Source organism: Plecotus auritus (assembly GCF_963455305.1).
Source record: "Plecotus auritus genome assembly, chromosome: 3".
Lineage (NCBI taxonomy): Eukaryota > Metazoa > Chordata > Mammalia > Chiroptera > Vespertilionidae > Plecotus > Plecotus auritus.
Window position 1 is genome coordinate 224,955,669 of NC_137772.1, and position 15,206 is coordinate 224,970,874.

Sequence of the window (15,206 nt, forward strand, 5' to 3'; positions counted from 1 at the left end):
GCAAGGCTCAGGTGGAAGGAGAAAGGGAACGTTGTAGATTTTGGTGTGTCTGTGGTTCTTTGATTTCTTTTAGAATTTCCATATAATGGCTTACGACACTTGCCACCACCCCAAGGCTCAGAGCCTTGGGTTTAGAGCCCTGTCTGGCTGTGACCCTGGCCACCTCACTTTGGGCTCCATTCTCCTAAGAGAGACTTGGAGACCAACCTGGGGTGCGTGAAGGGTGCCGGAAGATAAGGGATATGAAAGGGCTTTGCAACGAAAGAACCGGCACACACTGAAACCTGAAGATGCCTCGGGGGGCCATGCCTGTCTGAACCCCATTTCAAGACTTACCCCAGGCTGCTCTGCTCTTGAAATGTCCTCTGCCTCTTCTGCCTGGCACACTCCTATCCACCCTTCAAGATCCAAGCCAGAAGTTACCTCCTCCAGGAAGCCCTCCCTGACCACTCAGGCCAGGTGGGGCCTCACAGAGGTCTGGTTTTCTTGTGTTCTCCTGCCCAGAACAAACACACTGCAACGCCCACCCCCACACCCCCAGGGCAGGGTCCTGTTCTAATTACCTCTTGTCCCCTGGGCCCAGCGCTGTGGCCGGCACAGGGTAGGTGCTCCGGAGTGTGGATGAAAGCTAGATGCCGTTTCGGTGGCTCTGTAAATCCAGCTGCACACAGAAGATGCTCCAACCAAGGGCAGGAGCCCAAAGTGAAAGCAGATCGCCGTGGTCTCTGTGACCCTCAGGGAGCCGGGAAGAGATGCGCGCACTGGAAGGAATTCGCCTTTATTTTTAATTTGTGCCGATATCTAAGAGAGCGGCACTTTATTTTCAGCCCATTATGCTGCTCGGAGCTTTGGCACCACGGACCTGGCGCAGGAGACAAACTTTCCCAGCCCAGTTTCCCAGTGCACCTCTCACAGCCCGGCAGAGCCAGCACTCCCGCGCCCGCCCCCGCCGTGGGCACCTCCCTGGGGCTTGCCAGGGAGGAATAATCAGATTATGGAGCCGGGCTTTGAAAGATCACGGTTTGTCTCATTTTCCAGGGAAGTGTGAACCAAAAAAATTTTTTTATTTTCCCTCCCAGGGCTCTGTTAGAGCTTCCAGAACTGAATTCAGTGTTAAATGGGTGTGATTTGGGAAACCCGTGCATTGTTTCTTAATTTCTGGGAGGCGAGTGCGTGCATCTGCGGAGGTGGCTGTGCGTGCGGACAGAAGGGCGGTGCGGGGCGTGTGCGCCCCAGCGGGGGGGGGGGGGGGGGGGCGGGGAGGGAGGGGAGCAGGCTGTCCGAACAGGGGCAGCGGCCGCTCCATTCATGTCTGACGTGGGGAGATCTGGGAAGGGAGGCATTTGCATCTCATCTGGCTTCTGCTTTTCCACTTGGACGGCCAGGGCAGGGCGACTCTGAAGCCTGGTTTCTGGAGGGAGAGCTTTCGTGCAAATTCCACTGTCCAAGGAGTGTGCGCGCCCCTCCCCCCACTCCCGGCAGCCGCCTCAGCGGCTCCAGACAACCAGTGCCCATCGGGTCGGCACCCTATCAGTGACCATCTTGGCCTCCCAGGACGCCCTACTCACTGTGACCTTGAGCAGGGCACCCGGGGCTCTGGGCCTCAGGGTCCCCACCTGTATGTGGGCCAGCAGACAAGCTTCAGGCTCCCTCCGAGGCCTTACAGCAGCTGCTTCTGGGCCCCTCGCCATCACAGCACAGCGCACAGGCCTCTCACACGCTGGGGTCCCTGTCTTTGCCCCCCCAACTATAAGCTATGGAGAGTGGGGCTCCCATGCTGAAAACCCCACTACACCTCCCCACCACAACCCATGGCCCCGCGGTGCTGAGCGCAAAACCCAGGCCCAGAGGGCAAGGACGCCCCCAAGTTCCCAGCCTGGTCACAGCCAAGGAGAAGAGGGAGGAGGGGCTGCTCAGAGGCAGGTGCCAAGTCAGTCATCAAACAGCCCAAGCCCTGGTCCTATCTGGGCGAGGAGCTCCCCAGGGGCAGGTCTGACCCCAGTGGGTCACCCAGGGAGAAGGGGTCAGGAACGCATGTGCCGGAGGAAGGCAGGGGAGAGGGGGGTGAGGAGGAGGAGATGGGACTTCCTGCCGGCCAGGCCCCATGCAGGGCGTTTAGGAAACAAGACCCCGCTGTTCTTAGGGGTGAACTGTTGTTCCAGTAACTTCTAGAACAGCCTTGGGCAAACTACGGCCGGCGGGCCGGATCCGGCTGTTCTATCCGGTTCTCTTGCTCTCCCCTCCGCTCCTTTACTTTGAATTTATATTAGTTCACACAAACACTCCATCCATGCTTTTGTTCCGGCCCTCCGGTCCAGTTGAAGAACCCATGGTGGCCCTCGAGTCAGAAAGTTTGCCCACCCCTGTTCTAGAAAGAGCAGCAAGCCTCTTGGGGGGGGGGGGGGTTCTTGGTTCACTCTAAGGGCAATGCGTACCTTCTGTGTGACTCAGCCAGGGAGAAGGTAAGGCAACAGAGGCTGAGTGAAAAGGGGTAGAGTGTCCCCAAGAAGAGAGGGATCCCTTTCATCGAGTGTGAGACGGGCCACCTGAACCCGTCGGAGCTGATGCACAGGACAGCGACTGGGATGTGAGACTCCAGATCCTGACCTGCAGGGGCTCACTGCCCTGTGTCTAAGGAGCCACCCTGATCGGCACCAGGCACTGGCCCGGCTCCGGGCTGTGTGGTGCAGTGGTTAGGTGTGCCTTCGCTGGGCTATTGCTAACCTCCGTGAGCCTGTTTTCTCGTCTGTACAACAGGATGGACAGCGGCCAGCTTGCAGGGTCGGCGCGAGGACTAATGAGATGTGGGCTCCGTGCTGGTTCGGCACAGGGCCTGGTACCCAGTGGGGTACTGTCAAGTGCAGTCCTATGGCCACGGAGGTGCAGTCAGGGAAGCCAGCTATTAGATCTGGGTGCACCGGCCACCTCCCCCCCCACCCAGAAGCCACCGACCTGGCCCGGAGGCTGTGCCTCCCACAGCACAGTGGGAAGGGAGGAGGGGCTGGCCAGAGTTTGCTTGTCTTAGAGTTGGAAACAGACTCATCTTGTCCAAACTACCCCTCCCTCTGCCCACCCACCTGTGAGCTCCCACCCAAGCTCCAAGCCTGACCATCCTCCCCCTCCCTCCCCACCCCTGCTGTCTGAGCCCTTACCACGGCCCTCCTCCAGCTGCACCATCTCCCCCTGCTCTCTCGGCCAGCAACCTCACCCCACCCCCTCCCACCTCCCAGCCCCCACCCTCTGCACATCCCTCCCTCCCTCCACCCTGCTGTCTGCATCTTTGCCCACAGAGGGTCTCTGTGAGCACACCTTCTGCCCCCCCTTCTTCCGGCAGATACATGCCTGCTTCTGGGCCAGGCGCCCCCGCCAACCCCTCCTCAGGCTTTCTGGGCAGGTGCACCCCACCTGCACCCCCACCTCCTTGGCTCCCCGAGGCAGAGCTCCAACCCCACTGACTTGTGGGGGGGCCATGTTCTGAAGAGCTGCCAAGGGCAGAGGTAATGCCTTCCGTGGCCGACTTGGGGGTTTGCTGTGCTGGTTGAAGGGGAGTGAGGGAGGGATGGATGGATGGCCGGACGGACGGTGGATGACCAAGGGGGTGGCTCTCAGCGGCCTCCTGATGTCCCTGGGGTGGGCCTTATCCCTTTCTCTCTCACTCATAAAGGTCTGGGCAGCACGGGCTCTCCCCCACCCCTCCTGTCCGGTCCCGCTGCCCCATAAGCTCCAGGCTGGTGGCCTGAGAGAGTGGGGGTGGGACACACATTACACACACACACATTCTCGAACATACATTCACACACACACACACACACACACACAGCTCTAAGCCAAACAGCTTCCCCTCACCTCCCAGGAAGGTGGTCCAACACTTCCCAGATGCCTGCGACAGAGCCAGGAATTCCGTGCGATGGTGACATTAAAGAATCAGGCAGAACCCCACCCCCACCCCACCCCCGGGCTCTCGCCTGAGCTGTGAGGGGCAGTGCCCCAGCTGCATGGAACTTTCTGGCACTTTTTATTCCACACTCCACCGCAGCCAGGAGGCACAGCAAGCGGCCTCCCTGGAGAGGTGACTGCTGTCAGGGAGGTGCCCTGTCCCGAGCTGTCACATATCCAGGGGGCAGGGGAGGTGGTACCCCCCATTCTGGGCAACCCTGACCATCGTGGGGATTGTCCTGGGCTGGCACTGGGACTCGAGGGCTATTCTGATTCGGGTTTTAAATAGCATGTTCGGCCCGGCTGCCGCTTCCGGGCCACACTCAGACCACCTGTCAAGGGAGGGAACGAGGGACCACGAGGAGCTGCCTGGCCTGGGTCTGAGTGGGGCCTGACGGGCTGGCCGCACCGTATTCCGTCCCAGGCAGAGTGAGAGTCACCGGACACCAGTGGCCAAGGACGCCTGAGACACGCAGGGGCCAACCCTCCTCCTAAACACGAGGAAAGAGGCCGAGAGAGCAGTGCGGGCAGCGCCTGGGGCCGCACAGCCAGCAGCACCGACCTCTCCGCGCTTCCTCGTGACCTCGCAGCAACCTTCGGAGGTGGGGTTGGCTCCCAGGCCACTTTACAGATGGGGAAACAGAGGCTCAGAGAGGTCAAGCTCCCGGCTCAAGGTCACCCAGCTGCTCTTGTCTTCGCATCCCTGTCGGGGTTCCCTGGGCAGGAGCCATGGCTCAGGCAAAGGATCAGAGAGGCCGAGCGGCAGGGCAGGGCAGACACAGAGGCAATTACATAACTCCCCGCCCCCTTCCCGGCCCCACCGCCCAGGGGTGCCGCCAGGCCACCCACATTGAGAACCTGACTCCAACCCAGGGACACTATGGCCCCAACAACTGGCACTGGCTCTGCGGAAACATGACAGTTGGAGGCGCCAGGACGCACTGGCTGTCCCCTTCCTCTCTTGTTTCCTCTGGCCGAGTAACAAATACTAATAATTATAATAATAATTAGAATAAATATAACCTGAAGACGCGTGGGGTCTCGTTGCCATGGCAACCGCGGGAGCTAATGAGCTTCCGAGGCCGCTGCCGGCCACCGGGCCCCAGGCACCGAATCAATACGGAGTCGGTCCCGGGAGACGGCGGCGGCAGCTCCGCTGGGGCCACGCGACAGGCGGACAGCGAGGGGCACGCACTTAGAAGAGCCTTCCTGGTCGCCCGCCCTGGGACCCCGGAACCGGCCGGGTCTCCAGCGAGGCTCCGGAACCCTGTCAGGCGCGCACGGGGCTCCCGGCGCGCCAGGGGCTCCCAGCTCGCTGCGCTCCCGGACTGGGTCCTCGGACTCCGGTCCTGCCTCGGACGCGGATTCCAGCCCCAGCAGCCGCGTCCTGGTACCCTGCGCCCCGAACTGCTTCTCCACCCCGGCCCGTCCTCTCCAGGGTTCAGCGACCCCGACCTCGGGAGCCCTGGCGCGGATCCCAATGTTTGGGCACCGACTGCCCGACACGGCTCCTGCCCCCAGTTTCTCCCCCGGGGCGTCCCCAGCTCCTTTTCACAGCACCCTGATCTCAACGCACCGACCCGGCCTCTCCCCGGGCGCCCACTCCTCCCGCCGGCTGCGGGCGCCCGCACCCCTTCTCCGGAGCCTGGGCGCCGAAGACCCCGCCCCCAACTCGCCGGAACCCTCCTCCGCCAGGAGCTCCGCCCCCCGGCCCCTTTCCCAAAGCGCGGGGACCCCGGCCCGGGCGCACCTTCCCCCCGCGTAGCCCCCGCCCGGCCGCCCGGGGCGCGGCTCACCTCGTGCCCGCCGCCGCTCGCTCCTTGCTCCGCCGCCTGGAGCCGCGCCTGCGGGGCTAAGCCTCCTGCTGGGGCCGGGGCCACCCACGCCCCCGCCGTGCCGCGTTCGCCGCAACAGTTGTCCAGACTCCAGGGGCTGGGGGGACGCGGGGGCTCCGGGCGGGCGCAGGGAAGGTGCCCGCTCCTAGGCGCGCGGGGCGCGGCGCGGCGCTGGGGAACGGGCTCGGGCTGGGGCTCCGGCTGGTGGTCCGGCCGCCGGCCGCATGCCCCTTCGCCCGCCCGCGGCTACAGTGCGGTCCGAGCCGCCTGCCCACCCGCCGGCCCTGCTCCCCGCGCCGCGCCCGCCGCTGCCGCGCTCATGCTCGTCGGGCCCCGCGCTCGCCGCCGCCGCCGCCGCCACTTCACTCTTTGCCGCTCGTCGTTCTCTCGCTCGCGCCCTCTCTGCTGCCCCCTCTCCCAGCTCGTGGCTCCCAGCCGGCCGCCCTGCCGCGCGGAGCTCCCCCTCTCTCCTGCGCCCTCGGCGGCCTCTCTCTCTCTCTCTCTCTCTCTCTCTCTCTCTCTCTCTCTTCTCATTTTTTCCTTTCGCAATCTCTTTTCTTCCCCTCGCGCGCGCGCTCCACCCTGGTGCTTCTCTTGATGTTCCTTTGGCGATTCCTTCCTTCCTTCCTTCCTTCCTTCCTTCCTTCCTTCCTTCCTTCCTTCCCAGCATTTTTTCCTCCCTGCCCTTTCACTCCTTCCACTCCTTCCTTCCTGCTTTTCCTTCTTTCCTCCCGCTTTCCTTCCTCTGCTCTGTTCCTTTCTCTCTCCTTTGTTCCTTTCTCCCTCCCTCCTTTCTCTCCTCTCCCCGCACCTGGCTCTGATTTCGTCCCCCAGGCCTATGGCATCCTCACCTGCTCCCTCCTGGTTGCTCCCCAGCCCTGAGTGAGACTGGACTCCAGGCTCTCCCAGCCCCTCCTGCACCTGGCCCAGGAGGGCCCTCCCGCAGTGCCTTCCCAGCTCAAGCCAGACCTTCCCTGTAGCCAGACCTGCTGGAGGCCACTGCCAGGGGTCAGTGTCAGGGTCGGGTTGGGTGTGAGGATCTCATCAGGCAGAGCCTCTGTCCACTTTCCTAGGAAAAGCACAGCTTCTCTGACCAAGACTACTGCTTGGCCCCTCTCCTGTTCCAGCTTCCTTTTCCTCTCCTCCCGCAGCCCCCTATTCCCGTGGGCCCCCATTTCACCCCTCACCTGCAGGCCAAGGCTGTGCTAGACTGTGTGTGGCCTCAGGCCAGTGAGCCAACCTCAGTAAGCCTCAGTTTCCCCATCTTCCTCTGTTCCTGACCCAGTGACCTCCTGGGGCAAAGAAGGTCATGTGGGGGCACATGGTAGTCTCCTCGAGGACCCCACAGAGAGATCGCCTTTGGGGAGGGCCGGGAGGGGGGGTTTGAGTGCTCTGGAGGGCAGGCCAGTTCCCCGCCCCCAGACCCCGTCTCTCACTGCGCTGGACCCGCTTCATTTCACGGGGAACTGGGCTGAGCCCTTTATATCCTTCGTTTTATTTATTCCTCACCACAGCACTGGGTGGGTCCTCCCATGTTACAGATGGGGCAACGGGGGCTCAGAGAGGTTAGGGCACCTGCCCTGAGCCACACAGCCAGCGAGGAGCAGAACCAGGACTCCAGCTCAGACCCGCTGACCCTCAAGCCCAGGCCCCACGCCTGCGACTCACCCCCAGGTGCCAGCACTTGGTTGGAGCGCCTCCATCCTCACCAAGACAGCCCTTCAGGACAGGCCTGTCTCCTTCAAGATGCCGCTGCTGATGGGACTGGGGTCCAGACCAGTGGCTGAGGCACCTCCCTGGAGGGTGAGGGAGGACACAGTGCCAGGGTGCCCCCTGCAGGAAGCCTGCAGCTCTGGGGTGCCTCCGTTTCCCATCTGCAACCCAGGAATTCATGCCCCTTCTCCCTCCCATGGATATGGTTTGAGCAGGTGCTTGGGGTCTTCGAGGCTGGGGTGCACATGGGTGTATGGTGTATGTATGGGATGGGTGTGCTGTTTGTGGTGTGTGTGTGTGTGTGTGTGTGTGTCCCCATGTGTGCCTGTGTGTGCATTCAGAGCGGGTTGAAAACCTCCCCAATGAGGAGAGCCTCCCCCCCACCTCCCTCACACCGCCCAGCAGGGCTCCATGTCCATCCTGGACACCCAGAGATGAGAGCGAGCTCACGTCCGAAGACGCTCACAGCCTGGGTGGGTGACACTGGGGATGCTAGACCTCTGTCACACCCATTCTCCACAGCTGAAGCACAGGCACCCTCCTGGCGCCCGAGGCCCTGTGCCCGCTCAGCCCAGCCGCCTTGCCAGCCTCCTCTGCAGCCACGTGCCCTGAGCGCAGCCCACCTCCGTGGGCTCGGCACACCTCCACCACGCACCTGCTGTGTGCTGGCTGGCTGCCCTCGCTGTGCTCCCAACACCCCGCACCTCCCCCTGCCCTGCAGCCAGCCCTTCACCTGGACAAAGCTACTTTGCCCCCCTGAGCCTCAGTTTCCTCATCCACAAAATGGGAGTGATCCCACCCGCCTCAGAGGGTCAGCCTGCGGGTTAAAGGTGAGGCGGTATCAGACAGGAACCGGTCCTGCTGCTTACCCTGAAATAAACGCACCCTGGCACTAAATAGGTGTTTGATCTGCATCAGTGTCCCTTCTGTTCTTCCAGAAGGTCACGGGGTGGGCAGGAGAGAGCGTGGACTTGGGGACTGGTCAGACTTGGGTTTAACCTCAGCTTGGCCCCCACCAGCCGTGTGACCGAGGGCAAGTTCAGGCCCCTCCCAGCCCCTGTGCTCTGGTTTCCTGTGGCTGCTGTAACCAATGATCACAAACATGGTGGCTAAAACAACACGCATGCGCCCTGACCGGTTTGGCTCAGTGGATAGAGCGTCGGCCTGCGGACTGAAGGGTCCCAGGTTCGATTCCGGTCAAGGGCATGTACCTTGGTTGCGGGCACATCCCCAGTAGGGGGTGTGCAGGAGGCAGCTGATCGATGTTTCTCTCTCATCGATGTTTCTGACTCTCTCTCCTTCTCCCTTCCTCTCTGTAAAAAATCAATAAAATATATTTTTAAAAAACACACATGCATGCATGGTCTTAGAGAAACCCCAAAATCGGTCCCACTGGGCTGACGTCGAGGTGTCAGCAGGGCCACCTCCCTTGGAGGTTCGAGGGGAGAATCCCAGCTCCCGATGGCCGCGGGCATCCTTGACTTGTGGTCACTCCGACCGTCCAGGGCGGCGCCTTCCTGTCTCTGTCCCGTCTGCATGTGGCCACCTGTCTGTGTGCAGGAACCCCGTGGCCCCCCTCAGGACACCTGTGTCACCCCGATAATCCAGGATAATCTCCCATCTCCAGATCCTTCTTAGTCACACCCGCAAAGCTCCCTTCGTCTCCTGGCTGGACAGGAAGCATCCAGGCCCCAGGGATTCCGACAGGAGGTAGCTCTCGGGTGGGGCGCAGCCTCCATCCCCACCCTATGCAGCGCGGAGCGGCACGAGGCAGGCGCTGGGGGGCAGGGGTGTGACAAGCCAGTGCCCTGGCGCCATGGACCCTTCAGCGAGTATTTGTTGTCTCCAGTCTGGGCTGGGCTGGAGGAGGGGGAGTGAGGGGCAGAGGGGGAGGGGTGGGAGGAGGGGAAGAGACAAGTGGGGAGAGAGGTGGTGGGGGGCAGGCAATCACACAGACCACCATGGGAACTGTTACCGCTCCGTCCACGCGCCTTTAATCCGTGCCTGTTTACTATTCCCTGCCTTCGGGAGGCTGCTCCCCCGCAATCCCCGCTGCTCCCAGGGTGGGGGTGGGGCGGCGCCTGGGGGGGAGGGCGGCCTGGCCGATGACTCACACTCCTTCTCTCCGGTGGAGAGCAGCCTTTCAAAGCGCTGGCTGCGGAGGGAGCTAAATTTAAAGCCCGGCTTCCCGAGAAGATCACCTGCCACGTCAAAATCACGGCCATTTAATTAGAAGTTGGGGGCAGGAGGCCTTCTGCCACAGCCCAGGCCCCCAGCTTCTGCGGGAGGGCAGGCGGGCAGCGGGGAGGCATTTGGAGGCCGAGACCCTGGGCGGGCGTGGGGCCGGGGTCACCAAACTGGCCTCCAGCCTCCGTGTCAGCTTCTCCCCTCCCCCACCCTCTTCGGGGAGCCATCCACCCTCCCCAGGACCCCTAAGTCTCTTCTTCTCCGTCTTCAAAGTCTTAGGGTTCCAACCCCAAGCCCCCCACTTCCCAAATTCAAGGCGTAAGGAACAGGACTGAGAGGTTTGAAACTCCCCAGGACACCCATCGAGGCTGCGGCCAAGCGGGGTGTGGACCGTGCCCTGGCCCATGGGCGGCTGGTCCCTCTTTGGGGGTGTGGGTGGGTGGTGGGCAAGCCGCTCACCTCTCAGAGCCCGTTTCCTTACCCACCCAACAGGGACGAAGTAGCAGCCACTTGCCCCCCTCGTTTGCCCCAGGAAAGAGGCCCTGAGCTGGGGAGAGGCCCAGAGCTCTGAGGGCGGGAGGAGCCCGCCAGCAGCCCGCCCCCCGGAGGGTGAGGCCGGTCAGGTCCTGGCCACTCTGTTCCCCGGTGGCTCCTGCGCGCCTACAGCAAAGCCAGAGCCTCCCCGTGGCTGCAGGGCCAGGTCACGTGGGCAGCAGGGCAGGCCAGTGGTTAGGGCTCTGGAGCCAGAGCAGCGAGCTCGGTCCCCGCCCCCCCTGTGGCCCGGTGCGTGCTCTCAGCCTGCTTGCTTCTCTGTAAGGTCTGGGTCTTGCCTGCCCGGAGCCAGGCACACAGATGCTCAGGGCGCGGAAGCCTTGCTGCGGCTGCTGGTTTTTCATCAGCTCTGGGGTCTGGGAGACTAGACACCATGAGCTGGTCGCTGGGTCCCGGAAGCCTCTCCCCGCAGCCAGGGCCTCGCTGAGCCGCCTCCTCCCTGACCCCCCCGCCCCCCCCCCCCCGCCTCCCTCCGGGCCACAGGTGAGAACAGCATCAGAAGTGCACAAGCAAACCCGGACCTTGCCCTCGGCGTCACCCTGAGGCTGCAGTCAGTGAAAGGGGCCTTTGCAGGTGTAACGAGCTGACTTTTCAGTTGACCTTAAGAGCGGTTTCCCTGCGCCCCTGACCTAGCCACACGGGGCCTTTAAAAGCAGCCTTTTCTCCAGGGGGCAGCAGAAGAGGGGGTTGGAGAGGCCAGGGTGAGGAGGGGTTCCCCAGGAGGCAGGCTGGTGCTGAGATGGGGGGGGGGGTGGCAGGCTAAGGCGGTAAAAGCAGCCCCCAACCAACACCCAGGATGGAATGGGGACCTCAGTCCTGCAGCCACCAGGAACTGCGTGCTGCCAGCACCCTGGAGGGGCCTGGAGAGGCACAGGAGCCCAGCTGGCTGGTGCCTGAGAACTTGCCGAGCCCCCCGGCCTCTGACCACAGCACTGCGAGGTAAGACATGGCCGCTCTTGGAATCCGCTACATTTGTTGGGTGGCAAGAGAAAAACCAGCACCCTCATGCCACTTCCTCTTCTATGGGGAGGAGATCCTTACGGCCCATCCCTCCCACAGCAGACCCTGGGGTGGTCTTCGCCAGCATCACCCTGACCCTCCTTCAGCAGGCACCTGAGACCCTGCCGTGGCATTCAAGGCCCTCCCTGTTTTGACCCCGCCCCCCCCTCCCCACAAGCGGCCTCGCCCCCGGCGCTGTGGGCAGTTTTTCTCGGAGAGCAGGTCCCTCGGGAGGCCGGAGTGTGATGGCCACAGGACGGCCCCTGCGAGCTCTCAGGTGCTTCTCCTGGGAACGCGCCCCCTGGAGCTGGTCGTGTGGCCGTTGGGGACATGCTGGCCAGTGGCACACACGGCAGAAGCTTCCAGATGGGGAAGGAAAGACACGGTCCCCGTCAGTCTGGAGAAAGCCAGCAGCGAGGACCTGCCCCACGTTGGGCAGCTGCTCCGGCAGCCGGTGTGGCTCCTGGGGAGATGGAGACCGAGACTCTGGAAGGTGGCCTGGCAGCCCTGCCTGCCCGTGGCCGGTGGCCGAGGCTCAGAGCCTGCAGGCGTCCCTGTGAGGGACCTTGTGTGGAGGGCGGGGCGGGGCTGCTGCAGAGGAGCGGCGGGGACCAGGAGGGGGTGGGCCCCACTGCGCTTCCCAATGCTGAAACCGGTCTCAGGACTCTGTGCGTCCTCGGCCTCCTCCAGCCTCAGGTTCCTCCTCCGCCCGCTGTCCCCCATCCCGGCATCTCAGGCCCGCCAGGCTCTGGTCTCCGTTTCCCAGGGCATTGTGGGGATTATGTCATGACAGCCTATGGGGCAGGCGCTGGCCCCCAGTCTCAGCACAAGGCTGCAGGTGAGACCAGGAGCATAAAGGTACCACGCTGTCACCTGCTCCAGGTGGTGGGGAGACCTGGTGAATGGGAGAGCCTGGCGTCGCCCCCACGTGCCCAGGCTCGGATTCCAGCTCCCAGCTCGAGGCCCGGGGCCCAACTGGTTTCCTCCTTCTGAACCCCGCAGCCTCAGGCTTGGGCTCACGAGAGGCACCGCCAGCACGAGGGAGGGCGGAGGGGTTGTTAGGGGGAGACCCCAGCTGGGTCTGCCCTGGGGCACTCCCCCCACCTCCTGGCCTCGGCTCATACGGACGGCGACAGCATCCCTTCCCCGTGTCCGTCCTGGTGAGGATCCGGCTGCAGCTGGCGGCCTCGTGGGCTGGCTGCACGTCCCCGCCGCGCCTCAAACCCTGCGCGCCGATGATGAGAATTAATATGATGCAAATTGGTAGGTTGAGCCCAGCACCCCAAGCAAAGAGGCCTAATTTCCACGCAGCCCGGCACGCCCCTCGCCAGGCCCAGCGGTAATAACAACAACAACGGAATCGGGATCGTTGGCGGGTGCGCAGCCTCTTCAATCCCACGCCCCCCGCGCCCATTTACACCTGGAAAAACGCAGGAGGAGGGGCTGGGAGCTGCAGGGAGGGGGCCCAGAGGGCCCGGACCAGCCTGAGGTCACCCCGCTTGTGAGGGGCAGGCGGGGGGGGGGGCAGAAATCTGAGGGAGGGGGCCCAGAGGGCACAGACCAGCCTGAGGTCACCCTGCTTGTGAGGGGCAGGCGGGGGGGGGGGGGCAGAAATCTGAGGGAGGGGGCCCAGAGGGCACGGACCAGCCTGAGGTCACCCCACTTGTGAGGGGCAGGCGGGGGGCAGAAATCTGAGGGAGGGGGCCCAGAGGGCCCGGACCAGCCTGAGGTCACCCCGCGTGTGAGGGGCAGGCGGGGGAGGGTGGCAGAAATCTGAGGGCTCTCTTTACTGCCCCGGTTGGCCCCTTCTCAGAAGCTCTGTCTTGGGGGACTGGCGTGGGGCTCTGCCCTAAAGACTGGTCATTTAACCCCCCGGGCAAGGCAGCCCAGGCGGGAAGAGGAATCTCGTGCTTGTAACTGTGTGACCCTGGACCAGTCTTCTAACCTCTGAGACCAACACCTGCCTTTTCTCTCCAATTAACCTGACAGCTTCCTGAGCTCAGGGAGCGTGACTTCTCTCTCCTCCCGCCCTGGGCGGGGCCCGTGGTAGGGGCTCATTAAATGTAAGTTTCACCGGCACATACAGGCTTCTGCCCGATGGTCCTCTGACCCCCCCAGGGCAGCTCGAATGGGCTCTCTGAACCTCACAACCATCCTAGGACTTGCCTCTATGCATTTCTATTTGACAGAACAGGCCCAGAGCGGTTAAGTGACTTGCCCAGGGCCACACAGCTGGGAGGCGGGAGAGCGGGGATTTGAACCTGCCCCTGCCCTGGGCCCAGGCTCGTGACCTTGACACAACAAGGCACAGAGCAGAGAGCCCTGGAATGGGAGCAGTTCCGGCTGGGACTCCCCAGGCCTCGGTTCCCCGACGGGCTCCGGCTCAGGCCGTGTGAGGCGCTGGCAGGCCCAGCCCGGCGCTGGCTTCTTGCGGGTTCAGCCAGGCGCGGGGAGGCAGGTTGTCTGGGTTTGACAGCGCAGGCCGTGGCTGGGCAGGAATTCCAGGCTTCTTGGATTTTGCTGAGCGGCCTCTCTGAATGTTGTAAACTGTTTGGCTTGGCCTCCCGAAGCAACCTTTATTATTGCAAAATCTCGTGTTTCCACTGGGCCCAGGGCGAGGGCAGCCTGTGGTGGTGGGGTCCAGCATCTGCCTGAATTCCGTGCTGATGAGGCTCCCGGCTGTGGGGAAGCCAGCCTGGCCCGGGCGGCAGGGCGGAGCCCATGACCCTGGCCAGGTAGCCCCGCCTGCCTGGCCGCCTGCCGGCCCCAGCCTGCTCGCGGGCCAACATCTGAGGTGAGTCAGAACCTCCGAGGGCCGCTCGGGGCCTGACGGGCGAGGCTGGGATGAGGAGGGTGAGGGGGTGCCTGTGGCCATGGGCTGGGGCACCCCGCAGGCCCTGTTCAGGGCTCCCCTGGCTGACGGGTTCCTTGAGGACACCTGAGCCAGCTTGGGGACATGCACATCAAGGGAGAAGGAGGAAGAGCATCAGCATCAGCACCCCGGGGAGGAGGAGGGTGTGGACGGGCTGCTGGTGCCTCCCAGGGGTACAGTCCCTAGGGCCGACGCCCACAAACACCCGGTCCACGCTGCCCCAGGACCTGGAGCACGGTGTCAGAGCAGGCAGGTCCAGGCCATGGACACAGGGGGACCAATCTGTGTGCAAACTCTGCCCTTGGCAACCATCTTTACTAGTCGCCGGCTCAGCCCCGCAGCCCCGCCTCCTAGCCTCCCTGTCTGCCCGCGCCTCACTGGCTCCCGCCTGGACGTGTGCAGTAGCCAGCCAGCCTCCTGACTGCGTTCTCTGGCCCACTGGGCGTTCTCCCAACGGGAACCCAGGGCTCTGCGTGAAACCCAAATCCGACAGCCCCACTCTGCTACTCCAAACCCTGCTGTGGCTCCCTACTGCCTCAGGATAGAGTCTGGGTTCGCCTGCTCCCCAGCCCTGCCCTGCCACAGGCCGCTATGGGCTTGCTCCGTCTCGTCTTCCCGAGCGCGCTGTCCCTCCCTGCCACCACGCCCCACCCTCTCCAAGTCCTCGTCCTGGACCATCTCTCACCAGCGAGGACCCAGGCCCGTGTCTTCCTCCTGGAAGCCTTCTCTGAGCTCAGGCCGGGTCGCCATCTCCTCGGGGCTCCCCGCCCGTCACAGCCCTGGGCACACAGGGTGGCACTGTCTGTGCTTCTGTCCCCACCGGGAGCTTCCGAACCTGGCCTGGGTCCCACCGGCTTGGCTCCCAGCCCGGAGCAGGCCGCGGTGTGATAAGTTGTGTGTCAGTGGATCTGATGGGCCTGGGCTCCGCGGGGCAGCCCAGGAAGCTGGATGCGCTGGACGCCCCTCCCAGCTCCCCACCCCCCCCCGCCGGACCCCAGCCCAGGCTGGCTGCGCCTGCGGCTTGGCACCCATGTTTTATTAATGAGCACATTTGGCACCTGACTTGCACCTTTTATCCTCAGCTCTGTGAGCGCATCCCCAACTTTAATTAA

The 15,206-nt window shown here is 63.6% G+C and overlaps 1 protein-coding gene across 4 annotated transcripts in view; it reads right to left on the reverse strand.

Annotated features, from left to right (window-relative positions):
- Positions 1-15,206, reverse strand: part of SHISAL1 (shisa like 1) — a gene marked incomplete at its 3' end in the record, with an annotated part of 100,862 nt that overhangs the window by 52,894 nt on the left and 32,762 nt on the right. For 2 of the 4 annotated variants that reach the window (XM_080660704.1, XM_080660701.1), the window contains exon 1: positions 5,733-6,226. The exons of the other annotated variants lie outside the window; for them this stretch is intronic. Of the gene's footprint in view, positions 1-5,732; positions 6,227-15,206 lie in introns of those variants that run through there. 4 annotated transcript variants of the gene reach the window in all.